Source organism: Dromiciops gliroides, chromosome 3 (genome assembly GCF_019393635.1).
Source record: "Dromiciops gliroides isolate mDroGli1 chromosome 3, mDroGli1.pri, whole genome shotgun sequence".
NCBI lineage: Eukaryota > Metazoa > Chordata > Mammalia > Microbiotheria > Microbiotheriidae > Dromiciops > Dromiciops gliroides.
In genome coordinates this window covers 90956381-90973189 of record NC_057863.1, presented here as the reverse complement: position 1 = coordinate 90973189, position 16809 = coordinate 90956381, and positions in this window count along the sequence as shown.

Here is a 16809-nt window from a genome sequence, read left to right as displayed (position 1 = left end):
GTCCTTCCAAAGAATAGTCAGAGTTAATTTCTTTAAGTATTGATTAATGAAATATACCTCCTCCTTTATTGCAGAGATGTGGAGACCTATTAGAATAAATACACATTATCAGAGGTATTCAAAAGAGAGTTTAGTCTGGGAGAGTCACCTTTTCCCTACATTTGTTTTGAAGTCACTAAATATTAGAGTGTATTTTGATATAATTTGAATGAGTTTTTCATTAAATTTCTACACCAGGGGCGGCTAGGTGGTGCAGTGGATAGAGCACCGGCCCTGGAGTCAGGAGTACCTGAGTTCAAATCCGGCCTCAGACACTTAACACTTACTAGCTGTGTGACCCTGGGCAAGTCACTTAACCCCAATTGCCTCACTAAAAAAAAAAAAAAAATTAAAAAAAAAATTTCTACACCACTTTGTAAGCTGCATTTCTTTTCATGATGGTCTTTTTTCAAGTGTCTGCCACTAGTAGTGTAATATATAACAAAATGTCCCATGAAATAATATTTCTTGTAGCATTTGAATATATATTACTTTTTTTTTCACCAATTCCTTTCTTCGCCTCTCTAAGGATTATATGAGTCATCTTTTCCTTTGGCTGCACCTTCCTTCTTCTGGTTTCATTTATAACAAGAATGATTAATATTGTCATGGGGTGCAGAGCACCCCAGAAGTTCTTTGGGGCACACCAAGGAATCTTCTCCTTGAGAAACTAAACCAGAGGACAGATAATGCCTAGAGAGATAAGCTGAACCAAATTGGACTGAGCTAGCTTGAGATTCCTACCCTTCATTCTGGTCTCCCTTACCCTGGGGAGATAAATTTAGGTGTGGCTGCAGCCTTTGCGTTCTGAAGAGGGATCTGTAGCCACCCCTCACCCAATTCCTCTAGTCACTACCAGTGGGGGATGGTCCTCCACTCCTCACCCAATTCCCCCAGCTACCACCAGTGGGGGATGGTCCTCTCTCACTAAAGGAACTTTTCATGGGCAGATGGTCCACCCCCATCAGTCCTCTATAAAAGTACCTTCCAGTCTCCTGTTCGAGGAGATTTGGTACCTCTGAGCCATGTGCTTTATGCCAAATCTCCCCATGAAAAGTCCAAGGATTTCTTTCATGGTTTCCCTCTCCCCACCCTTCCCTTCCCTTGCTCCTAAATAAACTATCACCTTTTTCTAACTAAGTTTTGTGTGCAAGAGGGTGTAATTCTTTAAAGAGGAATTCCCAAGAACCCCAACCCCAACCCGTAACCCATTTTCCCGCCATATCATCATGATTTATCATATTAATATGATTTGCTGTATACTCCTTTGCCATTGGATAAAGAGCTCACATTTAGAGTATCAATGATCAAATTAAAGATTGTGGATGGTCTAAAAACTGTGTGAAAATCTTCACTTTCTTTCCTATTTTATACCACTTTTCCACTATCACTGCAGAAATAGAGATAACATAAGACTGGGGGTCCTTTTAAGTTTTTCCTATTTCATGGGTTGTTATGGCCAAAATTTGTCTCTGGGATACAAACTTAGTAATAGCATTGATGGATCAAAGGGTATACACAATTTTATAGCCCTTTGGTCTTAGTTCCAATTGCTCTCCAGAATGGTTGGATCAGTTCATAATTCCACCACCAGTGCATTAGTGTCCCAATTTTTCCACATCCCCTCCAACATTTGTCATTTTTATTTTCTGTCACATCAGCCAATCAGATAGGTGTCAAATGGTACCTCAGAGTTGTTGTTTTTTTGTTTTGTTTTTTGCAGAGCAGTGAGGGTTGAGTAATTTGCCCAAGGTCACACAGCTAGCAAGTATCAAGTGTCTGAGGCCAGATTTGAACTCAGGTCCTCTTGAATCCAGGGCTGGTGCTTTATCCACTGTGCCACCTAGCTGCCCCCTCAGAGTTGTTTTAATTTTAATTTCTCTAATCAGTAGCGATTTAGAGCATTGTTTCATATAATTATAGATAGCTTTGCTTTCTTCCTCTGAAAACTGCCTGTTCATATCATTTGACCATTTGACAATTGTAGAATGACTTGTAATCTTATAAATTTGACTCTGTTCTCTACATATTTGAGAAATGAGGCCTTTATCAGAGAAACTTGCTGTAAAAAAATTTTCCCCAGTTCCCTACTTTCCTTTTAATATTGGCTGGATTGGTTTTATTTATGTAAAAACTTTTCAACTTAATGCAATCAAAATTATTCTCTTTACTTCCTGTGATACTTTCTACCTCTTTTTTAGTCATTAATTCTCCCTTATACAGAGATCTGGCAGGCAAACTATTCCTAATTTGCCCATGGTATCACCATTTGTCAGGTATACATTTTTACCTTAGCTTTGTATGTGGTGTGAGTTGTTGGTCTATATCTAGTTTCTGCCAAACTGCTTTCCAGTTTTCCCAGCAACTTTTGTCAAATAGTGAGTTCTTGTCTCAAAATCTTGGATCTTTGGGCTTTGTGAGCTACTACAAGCACTCTTCTCTGACCCAAGACTGTGATCAGGGCCCATGTTCTCCTGTGGCTATAAGTGCTAGTGTTCCTCTTGGACTTAGAACTGCAACCTGGAACTGTGTATAGGCAATGCAGGGTCCTATACCCAGTGCCAGCAAAAGGTCACCCATGATTTCTTTCCAGTTGTCTGAAGATGTTGCTGCCACCATCACAGCTGCCTCTAAGCCCAGTGATTGTGTTGCTACAGCCTGCACTGTACTGCACTCCCGGCTGACCCCCATCCTTGTGTCACATTCCTCATCTGTTAAGGTCCTGGGTTGTCTTGGACTAGAAAAATGTCTCACCCCAACTTTTTGTTGGCTTTGACACTACAGAATTAAATTTGAGGCATTATTTTCAAGCTGTTTGGAGGGATTTGTTGGGAGAATTCAGCTGAGTTACATCTGTGCTCCACTGTTGTGGCTCTATTCCCCCATCTGGCATACTTTTATCCACCCCAAGATTCCTATAAGAGCAAAGGTCCACTTTTCAATGCAGACATTTTCCTTGCTGCTGTATATCAGTGAGACCTGGAACACCACTGCTTTTTTTTTTTTTTTTGCGGGGCAATGGGGGTTAAGTGACTTGCCCAGGGTCACACAGCCAGTAAGTATCAAGTGTCTGAGGCCAGATTTGAACTCAGGAACTCCTGAATCCAGGGCCAGTGCTTTATCCACTGCGCCACCTAGCCGCCCCTAACACCACTGCTTTTGAAGAAGTAAGGATGAACACCACACAGAATGAAGCAAGACAGGCAGATAGAGCACCACTGGTATCTTCAGGATGTCAAGAGAAAGCAAAGAAAGTCTCTAGCAGGTAGGGCATATACCCCCACGGGTGAATGTGGGGAAGGATATATAAGAAAGTTGATCACACAGCTTGGGAAAGTATGGGTGAGTTGTGATGTGCATCTTGGAGGGAAACTCTGGAATTGATGAGGTCACAAATCATTTGGGGTGTTTAAGTATTATTATTCATTGTTAGGATCTCTGGGAAGGAAAAACATTAAAGACTCCATTCTATTCTTTCTCCCCTACCCTTACTCTACCCATTTTGTTTTTTCATTTAGGACCTTCACCCCTCAAAATGTGCTATGTGGTTAATGACAGTAAAATGTAAGTCTCTTGAAGGAACACATTCATATTTTGTCTTTTCTCCCATAAATACCTAGCACATTTTCTTGAATGTAATAGGCACTTTGTAAATGCTTATTGATTGATTGATTGATTGATTGAGGACAGAGACTGTCTCAGTAATTGTGCATTTGTATCCTCTGAACAGGGCCTGAGCCTTTAGCATATAGTAGCTGCATTTAATAAATGCTTGTTAACTGAATTTAGTTGAATTTGAGTGATGAGGAAAAGTAGCACAAATACATGTTGGATGTTGCATTACAGCAGCTGTGGCGAATTAATCAGGCCCTCCAGAGAGCTGCCAGACCGATAGTCCCAAAGCACACAGGTCTGGTGGCCATGCCCTGCCTGGCTGGCCCAGCTGTGCTCATGTATGCCCCTTGTCTCCTCTTTGGGGCTTTTCAAATCCTCCACAGTTGGCCTCCCACCCATTCTTCCAGGATCATTCCACACTTCTTCACTTCCCATATCTATGTGGCAGCCAAACTGACCTACTTATTATTCCCCTTGTGCAACATTCTATCTCCAGTCTCTGTGCCTCCATTTATGACCCCATGATCTTTTGCATAGCCTCCCCTTCCTTCTACAACTCTGCCCCTTATAAGCTCTAGCTTCCTTAAAGCCCATGTCAAGTACTGCTTCCTTTAGGAAGCCTATCCCAATACCCCCATTAGCTAGAGCTTTGTCTGCACCTGGAAATTACCTTTTGTCTTTCTTGTACATATTTTGTTTGTTGGTTTGGTTTTTTGGTGAGACAATTGGGGTTAAGTGACTTGCCCAGGGTCACACAGCTAAAAAGTGTCAAGTGTCTGAGGTCAGATTTGAACTCAGGTCCTCCTGAATCCAGGGCCGGTGCTTTATCCACTGTACCACCTAGCTGCCCCTGCTTGTACATATTTTGTATTCACTTTTCTGAGTACATGTTTAGCTCTAGAATGTAAGATCCTTGAGAGCAAGAACTTTCTCCCCCTCTTTGTATCCCCAGTTCCTGGTGCATAGTAGGCAATAATTCTTATTGAATAAATGAAGGACTAGCCAGATGGATGGCTGAGGGTGGTGGCTCCAAGTGAAGAGAGTGGTGGTGCCTTTGAGATTTGGACCAGAGTGAAGAGATAGAAGAAGATCTGAGGACATTGCCATACTAGTAATGGTGAAGGACCAATGGAGAGGGGTGGGGTTGGAAGAACAGGCTCAGGTTTGCTCTTCTCTCTTCCAGTTATCAATGTTTCCAACTCAGTAAGATGGCACCTAGGCATCTATTTTGTTTCTGTTTTTCTTTTGGGTTTTTTTTTTTTGGTTGTTGTTTTTGTTGTGTTTTTTTGGGGGGGTGGGGCAATGGGAATTAAGTGACTTGCCCAGGGTCACACAGCTAGTAACTGTCAAGTGTCTGAGGTGGGATTTGAATTCAGGTACTCCTGAATCCAGGGCCAGTGCTGTATCCACTGTGCCACTTAGTTGCCCCATGGCATCTATTTCAAATCTGGCCTCAGACACTTACTAGCTGTGTGACCCTGGACAAGTCACTTCACCTTGTTGTCCTCAGTTTCCTCATCTGAGAAATGAGCTGGAGAATGAAATGGCAAACCTCACCAGTATCTCTGTCAAGAAACTCCAAATGAGAAAGTTAACTCACCTAAAACCACACCTACCTGAAAGCCTTTCCCCTCAGAGTCTGTCCTCTGAACTTTGACCTCAGCACATACTGCTCATGGATCACTCTCAAGATTTAAATGATGCTAGCCAATTAGCTTGGAGTGGTGTGGAAGGGACACCTCTCCTCTGGACCTCAGGAAGCTTATGATCACACATGCTCTCTTGGCCTGGGACTCCCTGGGACTCAGAAGGAGCAGCCCCACTCTCCTTTCTGAACTTTCTGAGCCACGTGCTCTCTCTTTACTAATATTTAATATGCTTTAATAAATGCTTAATGCCCCAAACTGATGCTATAGCCTCTAATTTCTAAGTAACAACATATTAGAAACCCTAGCAAAATTCCCTAAAACTTGGGACAGAGATAGGCACCCCCATATAATTTCAAATGACACACACCCATGCACAATTACTACTACAGTACTGTAGTATGAATTCAATTCAACTTAACATTTACTAAGAGCTGATTAAGTACAAGGTCCCTTAGGCTCTGGGGAGCTAACTACAGGATGGAGAAAACTGTCCCCAAGCTCAAAGAATTTATATTCTCCTGGGGGAAAAGCTTACATCCTATTGTACTATTTTAATACTATTAAAATTAATGTCCTATTTTAAAATGTAATGAAATAAAGTATACGGAATTGTTTTTTGAAAAACTGTAGAGCACCAATCAAATATAAAATGTTATTATATAATGTCTGTTGCTCCAAGTGGTTCTTCAGAGAGCAGCATATTCTTGGTTTCTTACTTTTTAAATTTTCCCCTGGAAACCTATTTGTTTATTGAACAAATTAACTTTGAAGCTAATAGCCCTTAAGAGGGGTTAGCTTGGGGCAGCTAGGTGGTGAAGTGGATAAAGCACCGGCTCTGGAGTCAGGAGTACCTGAGTTCAAATCCAGCCTCAGACACTTAACACTTACTAGCTGTGTGACCCTGGGCAAGTCACTTAACCCCAATTGCCTCACTAAAAAAAGAAAAAAAGGAAAAAAAAAGAGGTATCAGCTCAACTATGGGTAAGCCAAAAGCTTGATTCTAAAAACCCACAAGAAGGCAAAAGATTGATTTTCAAAGCCATAAGGAATAAAAACAAAGCTGGGTTATTATCAGCTTTTAAAGGAACAAGGCGTTTTTTTTTTTTAAACAAAAGCAAAACAAAAAAACAAGTTTTCTCTTGTTACTCTTGGTACTCAAGGGTTTCCCAGACCTACAGCCCAACTTCCTATAGAGGTGGTTCTTGAACAATAAAGTTTGAGAGATGGACCTAAAATAGAAAAACCAACAAGAGAGAAACATGAATAAATTGATAGATTAGTAAGCATGGATGGGGAAGAGAAATAATAATTAGGTAGTAAGAGGCCAGATGGCAACTGGCCTTTAGTCAAACTTCTGCCAACCCTATATCATTGATTTCCTTTTCCAAGAAAAAGCCAAACATTTTTATGCAGGCCTTCCTTAACTTTTAAGGAATTTTCAAATTATATATAGGCACATGAGACTCAGTAGTAAATTACTATAGTAATCTACTGTTTGATAAACCCAAAGCTAGCTTCTGGGATAAGAACTCACTATTTGACAAAAATTGCTGGGAAAACTGAAAAATAGTATGGCAGAAACTAGGCATAGACCAACATCTTACACTGTATACAAAAATAAGGTCAAACTGGGTACATGACTTAGACATAAAGGGTAATATCATAGGCAAATTAGGAGAGGAAGGAATATTTTACCTCTTAGATCTATGGAGAGGAGAAGAATTTATAACCAAACAAGAAATAGAGAATATTATGAAATGCAAAGTGTATCCTTTTGATTACATTAAATTAAAAAGATGTTGGACAGACAAAAGCAATGCAGCCAAGATTAGAAGGAAAGCAGAAAGTTGGGAAACAGTTTTGACAGTCAGCATTTTTAATAAAGGCCTCATTTAGGGGGTAGCTAGGTGGCACAGTGGATAAAGCACTGGCATTGGATTCAGGAGGACCTGAGTTCAAATCCGGCCTCAGACACTTGACACTTACTAGCTGTGTGACCCTGGGCAAGTCACTTAACCCTCATTGCCCTGCAAAAAAACCCCCAAAAAACAAAAACAAAAACAAAAAAAACCAAAACAATAAAGGCCTCATTTTCAAAATATATAGAGAACTAAATCAAATTCATAAGAATAAAAGTCATTCCCCAATTGAGAAATGGTCAAAGGATATGAACAGGCAGAGTTTTCATGAAAAAAAGTGTTCTAAATAACTATTAGAGAAATGCAAGTTAAAACTACTCTGTAGGGGCAGCTAGATGGCGCAGTGGTTAAAGCACCGGCCCTGAATTCAGGAGTACCTGAGTTCAAATCCGACCTCAGACACTTGACACTTACTAGCTGTGTGACCCTGGGCAAGTCACTTAACCCCCATTGCCTGCAAAAACAAAAAAACAAAAACAAACAAACAAAACTACTCTGTGATACCACCTCACACCTATCAGATTGGCTAATATGACAAAAAAGGAAAATGATAAATGTTGGAGATGTGGGAAAATTGGAACACTAATGTATTGTTGCTGGAGTTGTCAACTGATGCAACCATTTTGGAGAACAATTGGAAACTATACCCAAAAGGCTATAAAACTGTGCATACCCTTTGACCAGCAACACCACTACCAGGTCTGTATCCCAAAGAGATCAAAGCAAAGGGAAAAGGGGCCACATATACAAAAATATTTATGGTTGCTCTTTTTGTGGTGGCAAAGAATTGGAAATTGAGGGAATGCCCATCCATTGGGGAATGGGTGAACAAGTTATCATATATGAATGTAATGAAATGCTATTGTGCTATAAGAAATGATCAGACAGATTTCAGAAAGACTTAAATGAACTGATACTGAGTAAAGTGAGTAGGACCAGGAGAACATTGTACATAGTAACAGCAACATTGTATGATGATTAGCTCTTCCCAGCAATGCAATGATCCAAAACAATTCCAAGAGACTTATGATGGAAAATGCTATATACACATCCAGAAACAGAACTGTGGAATCTGAATGCAGATTGAAGCATACTATTTTCACCTTTTTCTTTCTTGAGGTTTTCCCCTTTTGTTCTTATTTTTTCTTTCACAACATGACTAATGTGGAAATATGTTTAATGTGATTGTACGTACTCAACCTATATCAGATTGCTTGATTGTTTAGTGGAGGGGGGAGGGAAGGGAGAGAGGGAGCGAAATTTGGAACTCAAAATCTTTTTTTTTTTTTTTAGTGAAGCAATTGGGGTTAAGCGACTTGCCCAGGGTCACACAGCCAGTAAGTGTCAAGTGTCAGAGGCTGGATTTGAACTCAGGTACTCCTGAATCCAGGGCCAGTGCTCTATCCACTGTGCCACCTAGCTGCCCCTCAAAATCTTATAAGAATGAATGTTGAAAACTATCTTTACATGTAACTGGAAAAAATAAAAGACTATTAAAAATGAACAGAGCGGCTAATTCATAGAATTTTTATTGGTCAGGTGCAAGGAAACCTATTCACATATTATCTCATATGGTGCCACAAAGTGTTTTGTATATAATAAGTGATTAATAAAAATTTGTTGAACTCAATTTGACGTGGTATGTGATATGACGTGGCGTGACGTGGCGTGACGTGACGTGGTATGTGATATGATGTGGCGTGACGTGGCGTGACGTGGTATGTGATATGATGTGGCGTGACGTGACGTGGCGTGACATGGCGTGGCGTGGCGTGACGTGGTATGGGATATGATGTGGCGTGACATGGCGTGACGTGACGTGACGTGGTATGTGATATGACGTGGCGTGACGTGGCGTGACGTGACGTGGTATGTGATATGATGTGGCGTGACATGACGTGACGTGACGTGGTATGTGATATGATGTGGCGTGACGTGGCGTGACGTGGTATGTGATATGATGTGGCGTGACGTGACGGGGTATGTGATATGATGTGGCGTGACGTGGCGTGGTATGTGATATGATGTGGCATGACGTGACGTGGTATGTGATATGTTGTGGCATGACGTGGCGTGATGTGGCGTGACGTGGCGTGATGTGGCGTGGTATGTGATATGACGTGGCGTGACGTGGCGTGACGTGGCGTGGTATGTGATATGACGTGGCGTGACGTGACGTGACGTGGCGTGGTATGTGATATGACTTGGCGTGACGTGGCGTGACGTGACCTGGTATGTGATATGACGTGGCGTGACGTGACGTGGCGTGGTATGTGATATGACTTGGCGTGACGTGGCGTGACGTGGCGTGGTATGTGATATGACGTGGCGTGACGTGGCGTGACGTGGCGTGACGTGGCGTGACGTGGCGTAGTATGTGATATGACGTGGCATGACGTGGCGTGACGTGGCGTGGTATGTGATATGACGTGGCATGACGTGGCGTGACGTGACGTGGTATGTGATATGACGTGGCGTGACGTGGCGTGACGTGGTATGTGATATGATGTGGCGTGACGTGGCGTGACGTGGCGTGACGTGGCGTGACGTGGCGTGGTATGTGATATGACGTGGCGTGACGTGGCGTGACGTGGCGTGACGTGGCGTAGTATGTGATATGACGTGGCATGACGTGGCGTGACGTGGCGTGGTATGTGATATGACGTGGCATGACGTGGCGTGACGTGACGTGGTATGTGATATGATGTGGCGTGACGTGGCGTGACGTGGTATGTGATATGATGTGGCGTGACGTGACGTGGTATGTGATATGATGTGGCATGATGTGGCGTGACGTGGCGTGACGTGGCGTGACGTGGCGTGACGTGGCGTGGTATGTGATATGATGTGGCGTGACGTGGTATGTGATATGATGTGGCGTGACGTGACGGGGTATGTTGATATGACGTGGCGTGACGTGGCGTGACGTGACGTGACGTGGTATGTGATATGATGTGACGTGACGTGGCGTGACGTGGCGTGTTATGTGATATGATGTGGCATGACGTGGCGTGACGTGGCGTGATGTGGCGTGACGTGGCGTGGTATGTGATATGATGTGGCGTGACGTGACGTGACGTGGCGTGGTATGTGATATGACTTGGCGTGACGTGGCGTGACGTGACCTGGTATGTGATATGACGTGGCGTGACGTGACGTGGTATGTGATATGATGTGGCATGACGTGGCGTGACGTGGCGTGACGTGGCGTGACGTGGCGTGGTATGTGATATGACTTGGCGTGACGTGGCGTGACGTGACCTGGTATGTGATATGACGTGGTGTGACGTGGCGTGACGTGGCATGACGTGGCGTGACGTGGCGTGACGTGGCGTGGTATGTGATATGACGTGGCGTGACGTGACGTGACGTGGTATGTGATATGATGTGGCATGACGTGGCGTGACGTGGTGTGGCGTGGCGTGACGTGACGTGGTATGTGATATGGCATGATATGATATAGCATGACATGGCATGACACATGTCATATCATATGTCATATCACATGTCATGCCATGTCACGCCATGTCACGCCATATCATATCATATGCCATGTCATGTCATATCATGTGTATCATGCCACATCATATCATATACCATGTCATGTCATGTCATATCATATTATATGCCATGTCATGTGTATCATGCCATATCATGTCATATCATGCCATATCATCCCATATCACGTCATATATCATACCACATCATGTCATATCATATACCATGTCATGTCATGTGTATCATGGCATGTCATGTCATATCATGCCATACCATATCATATCATATACCATGTTATGACATGTCATGCCATATCATGTCATATCATATCATATACCGTGTCATGTCATATCATGTGTATCATGCCATATCATGCCATATCATATCATATCATATACCATGTCATGTCACATCATGCCATGTCATGTCACGTCATGCCATGTCATGTGATATCATGCCATGTAATGTGATATCATGTCGTATCATGCCATATCATGTCATATCACGTCATATCATGTCATGCCATGTCATATCATGATGATATGACATGATATGACATAATATGACATGATATGGCATGATATGATATGGCATGATATGATAGTACATGACATGACACGACATGACATGACATGGTATATGACATGACATGACATGACATGACATGACATGACATGACATGACAAACAAACCAAAAAAATGAAATAGTATGATTCAATCTGCATCTAGATTCCATAGTTTTTTTTTTCTGGATTTGGAGAGCATTTTCCATCATGAGTCCTTTGGAACTTTCTTGGACCATTGCACTGCTGAGAAGAGTCAAGTCTATCACAGTTGATCAACACACAATGTTGTTGATACTGTGTACAATGTTCTCCTCATTCTGCTCATCTCACTCAGCATCAGTTCATGTAAGTCCTTCCAGGTTTCTCTGAAATCCCCTGCTCATTGTTTCTTACATCTTGAACACAATCCAATTAGAATTAAAGTGTTTTTTTTATTTGGTGCTAGGAAACATGACTGAGAGGGAAGTCAAAGACAGCCACTCAGGGAGGAAAAAGAGTATTCCATTGAATATTTCCCAATTGCATATAAAATTTTTAAACATTGTTTATTAAAAATGTTTAAGTTAAAATTTTTTTCCCTCCCTTGTGCCTTTCCCCTCTCCTTGAGAGGCCAATTTGATGTCAATTATACATGTGAATTCATGCAAAACATATTTTCATATTGGTGGCTAATTGTTCTGATCTTAACTTTTTGTCACTAACTAGGAATATAAATAACTTTACAGCTAGGAACAAACTTTGGTGTTCTGACCCCATTATTTTTACAGATAAGGAAACAGAGTCCCAAAGAGTAAAGCAAATTGCCTATGCTATTCAATTGGTATAGGTCTGACTCTGGGACACCTCTTGCCTCAGTTTCCTCACCTGTAAAATGGGAGCAATAATATTAATTTTCTATTGGAGGGTTTTGGAAAGACTTCCTATTAAATGAATCATCTCCCTGGGTGGTTAGGATTTAAGACCGACTGCTATAGGCTGAGGTTTGGCTTCTGGTCAAACAATGTGATTTCTTTCCCAGTGCTAAGCATGCTTTGGCAGACGGCTTGCCTTGGGATTTGTTCTGTGGGAAAAGAGTTTCCCTCCTCCCTATCTCACTCCTAATCCAGAGGAGAATGGAACTCCTAATCTTAGTAGGTGAACACTAAGATTTTGGTTACAATCTTCTAGCTAGTTTTAGAGCTCGCACAACCTTCCACAGCTCTTGGCCTCCCGACTTTCCTTCCATATGTAGGAACCTTGCCCACTTTCTGAGCTGTGGAGCTAGGCCTGTGCCCTGGTAGAATGACGTCAGTACAGCTGCCACACCTCTCTGCGTGGGCAAGCAGCACGTGTGAGCTGGTTTCCGTGGGGATTAATTATCCTCTCAGGCAAGGAATGCAAGGAGCCTTTTCTTAATATAGCAATGAATGGAGGAGGGGAATTCTGAAAGAGAATTCACTTTCATAACTGATGAATACCAAGTGAGAGAACGAGGAGGTTAGGAGAGAGACAGAGACAGAGACAGAGAGAGAGAGAGAGACAGCCTGTGCATACTTTGTGTTGTGGCACTGTATTAGAGAGGAATGAAATTCAGGAGACGGTGACAGGGAAGAGGTAGAGAGGAACAGACTTCGTATGATAGAATAGCAACTAACAAAGGAAATGTCAAAAGGAAATATGACTAATGCACTCTTCAGGATCCACTTTGCTGCCCACACATTCACTCTCTCTGGGCATCTAGAAGATGACACACCCTACTTCAATCACAGTTACAACCCCACCCAACGGGAAGTGGGGAAATAAAGAATATCCATTCTCATTCTAGATTGCATTTAGGGAAGATGCTGTCTAGTAAAAATGCTGAACTGGTGGGTAGCTGCAATCCCAGATGCTGGGACAATTAACTCATTTGTCTCATGTAGTTTTAATTTATGATTTCTTGAAATACAGCTCTGAAAAAAAACATGCTTTGAAAAAACTCATTGTGATCCTCATTGTAACTATGCCTTTAAATCCAAATCATTCTGTCTTTTGCTGATTGACCAATAATAGGTCTCAGCCCCAGCAACACTTGCTAGTTGTTTGGGTTTTGATGGCTCAGAGTGAGAGTGTAAGTAGCAATTGTTTCAGTTCTGTCTAGAAACTTTGAGGGTCCTCCCCTCCCAGATTGATTCTTTTAGTGAAGGCAAACTAAGCCATCTTTGGTCTCAATTCTTACCTAGCTTTTAATTCCTGAAAGGATGTTGCCTTAAAGAAACTGAGACCTGGAGAAGACTTCAGCTCAAAAAGATCAAGGTCTCCAACTGCATCCTGGGCAATTGCCAGTTGTCTTGACTTATGTTCTTGCCACTGGACCCAGATGGCTCTGGAGGAGAGATCAAGGCTGATGACTTTGTACAGCCCTGCCTCACTTAAATCTAATTCACTTGCAAGTCAAGACATCCCCCTTCTGATGTCATTGGTCTTCTTCAAGAACAAAGGATGAGTAACCAACAGAAACAATCCCAGCTGCTTTGCTTACTCTGAAGAGCTAGTTTCATTTTCCTGGGTATGAAATATATAGATGATTGCTCCCGTTCTCTTCATTCCTCTAAACATGACAGACTCATGGATCTCAGAGTTGTAAATGACCTTAGAGAGCACATCTACTTCATCCAATAACCTTAACAAAACCCACTTCTACCACATTCCTCCAAAGCAGTCATCCAGCTTTTGTTTAAGGACCTGTAGGCTACAGCCCACCACCTCTGGAGGCTTCCTCCCATTATAATTTAGGAGAGCTCTAATTGTCTGGAAGTTTGCCCTGACATCAAGCCTAAATCTTTCTCTTTGCAAATTCCATCCTTTGCTTAGAAGGCGAAGTGAGACTGTTGAGCAGAGCAGTGATAGGACTAGATAAGGAAGTAGGGGGAGAAGAGGGGAGACAAGAAAACTTTTTAAGAGTCTATGGCAACATACATGCTTTTGAATGAATGGATAAGGCATTTATTAAGCTCTTTTTTTTTTTTTAGAAAAAGTCTACGTCAATAGTACAAGCAGGTGTGGTAGGGTGGTGGCTGTGAGAACAGAGAGAAGGGGGCAGATATGAGAGATGTTGCTAATGACAGAGACATGAGTCAATGTCCATGAATACTCACTCATTCACTGTGGAAAAGTACCTTTCCAATGGAGGCAGATGCAGAGATTGCCACTGCACCGCTGATGCCTGCCCAGTAGATGGTGCTGCTGAAGCATGACTCTTGGGGACAAAGTGGGCAAGGGGAAATGAGGAAGCAGTGAGCACCAGGAATCCTTCTTTTGTCCTTTCTGATCTTTCCCACTCACCTTGAAACAAAGCCATCAGCTGACACTCCGTCAAAGCAGGGCAGTCTGTGAGGAGGATGTAGCTCAAGTCAATTTTTTTTTCCTTGGGATTGGGAGTATTAAGTTTTGTCCCAACTTTTCCCTTTTAACCTAGGTTTTATCGAGAGCTTTTAATACCATTTACCCCATCCCAGCACCGAATCAACTCTTTCAGTAATTTTTTTTTTAAGCGAGGCAATTGGGGTTAAGTGACTTGCCCAGGGTCACACAGCTAGTAAGTGTTAAGTGTCTGAGGCCGGATTTGAACTCAGGTACTCCTGACTCCAGGGCCCGTGCTCTATCCACTGTGCCATCTAGCTGCCCCCTCTTTCAGTAATTTAAGACAGACAAGTATAAATAGCCAAAACAGTGATTGTGTCTGACTTGGTATCTGTCCAGCACTTCTTAGCCAATTGAAGAGAGATATGTTTCATTTCTTCTCAAGGGCCATTTCAGTTCTTCACAGTTGGGCCTCTTAACCCTCATTGCCATGCCAAAATAAACAAACAAACAAACTAAGAAACAGGTGTCTTCCTTTTGTAGGTTGCCCTTAGAGGCAATCCTAAGTCTTGCCCCAAGCTTTCATGGGCTCACCTGGAATGCTAGCTGAGCAAGGGCTCTAAATGCAGATCCAGGTGAATTTGGACTTCCAAGGGGTTATGTTCATAGAGCATAAACTCTGGCTGCTGCAAGAAAGCTGGAAACACTTTTGTTCAGTCTGTTGTTCAGGGGCACTTAACTTAGCCAAGAGTAGACAGGCTCATTGTCTGGTTGGTTGCATTCAGAATGATGAATTCTTGAGCCATGATCAACTCATTGCCTCCACCAAACACACAAAAACTTAGCTTTAAACACTACCTTAAACAGCAGAATAGTTAAGTTAATTTGAAAAAGAATTAGTATAAAATATGGAGATACCTTAGAGATCATGTAGTCCAATCCCACCATTTTATGGATAAAGAAACTGAGGTTCAGAGGTAGTGAAGGATTTTATAAAAGGCTTAATGGCTACTAAGAAGCTAGGCTTGCTTATTTCTAGGTCAGTTTTCTTTCTAGTACATACCAATCAAACCCCAGAATTTTGGAGTTGGGAGCAATCTTAGAAATTATCTTCCCTAAACACCTCTTTTTACAGATGGGGAAACCAAGCACTACAGAGATTAAAGGATTTGACCAAGTTTATAGGGCTAGTCAGAGATAGAGCCAGGAATAGAATCCAAGTTCTCTAGATACCCAGACTCAAGTTCCTTTCAATATAGCATCCTCCCTTTAGCAAACATTTATTGAGCATCTGTAGTGTAAAAGACACCAAGCTATATCTCATCCACAAATCATATTTTGCTATGCATAGTACAGCATTGCATGAATTCCTTTTCTTCTGGAAGTTGGAGGGTTTTAAAAAATACTGTTTTTATTGGTCCCCACAGTGAGCTATCCCCTCTAATACAGTTTAAAAAAACAAACAAGAAAAAAAAAAGCAGTTCAGCAAAACCAATCAACACATCAACCAATTATGACCGTGTTTAAGGGCACTTAAATATCTACCTAGATAGCAAAGTAGATAGAGTGCCAGGCTTCCAGTCAGTAGGTCCTAAGTTCAAATCCATCTTCAGATATTTAATTAGATGTGTGACCCAGGACAAGCCACTTAAGTGCTGTTTGCTTCAGTTTCCTTATCAGTAAAATGGGGATTAATAATAGCACCTACCTCCCAGGGTTGTCATGAAGATCAAATGAGATAATTTTTGTAAAGTGCTTAGCATAGCACCTAGCACTTAGTAGGTGCTACATAAATGCTAACCATTTTTGATATTATTTATAGTATTTCTCACCCAGAATCTCCCACTTCTGCAGTGAAGGATGGGAAATTACTTTTCTTTTTTGCTTTAACTTTTTAAAACTTTAAAAATTCAATTTCATGTTATTTTTAGGTTTGCATTCTTTCCCTCCCACCTCTCTTTAATCTACTCACACACACACCTTTGAGAAAACAAGAAAAAACTGTTACAAACATGTATATTCAAGCCAAAAAAAAATTCTCATTCACCATGTGAAAAAAATGCCTCAGTTTGTACACTGAGTCTATCCTCTCTCTTTCCAAAAGTAGACAGTGTGTCTTATCATCAGTTCTTTGGACCTGGGGGGAGTTGTTGTATTGATCAGAATTTTTACATCTTTCAAAATTCTTTGTCTTCATAATCT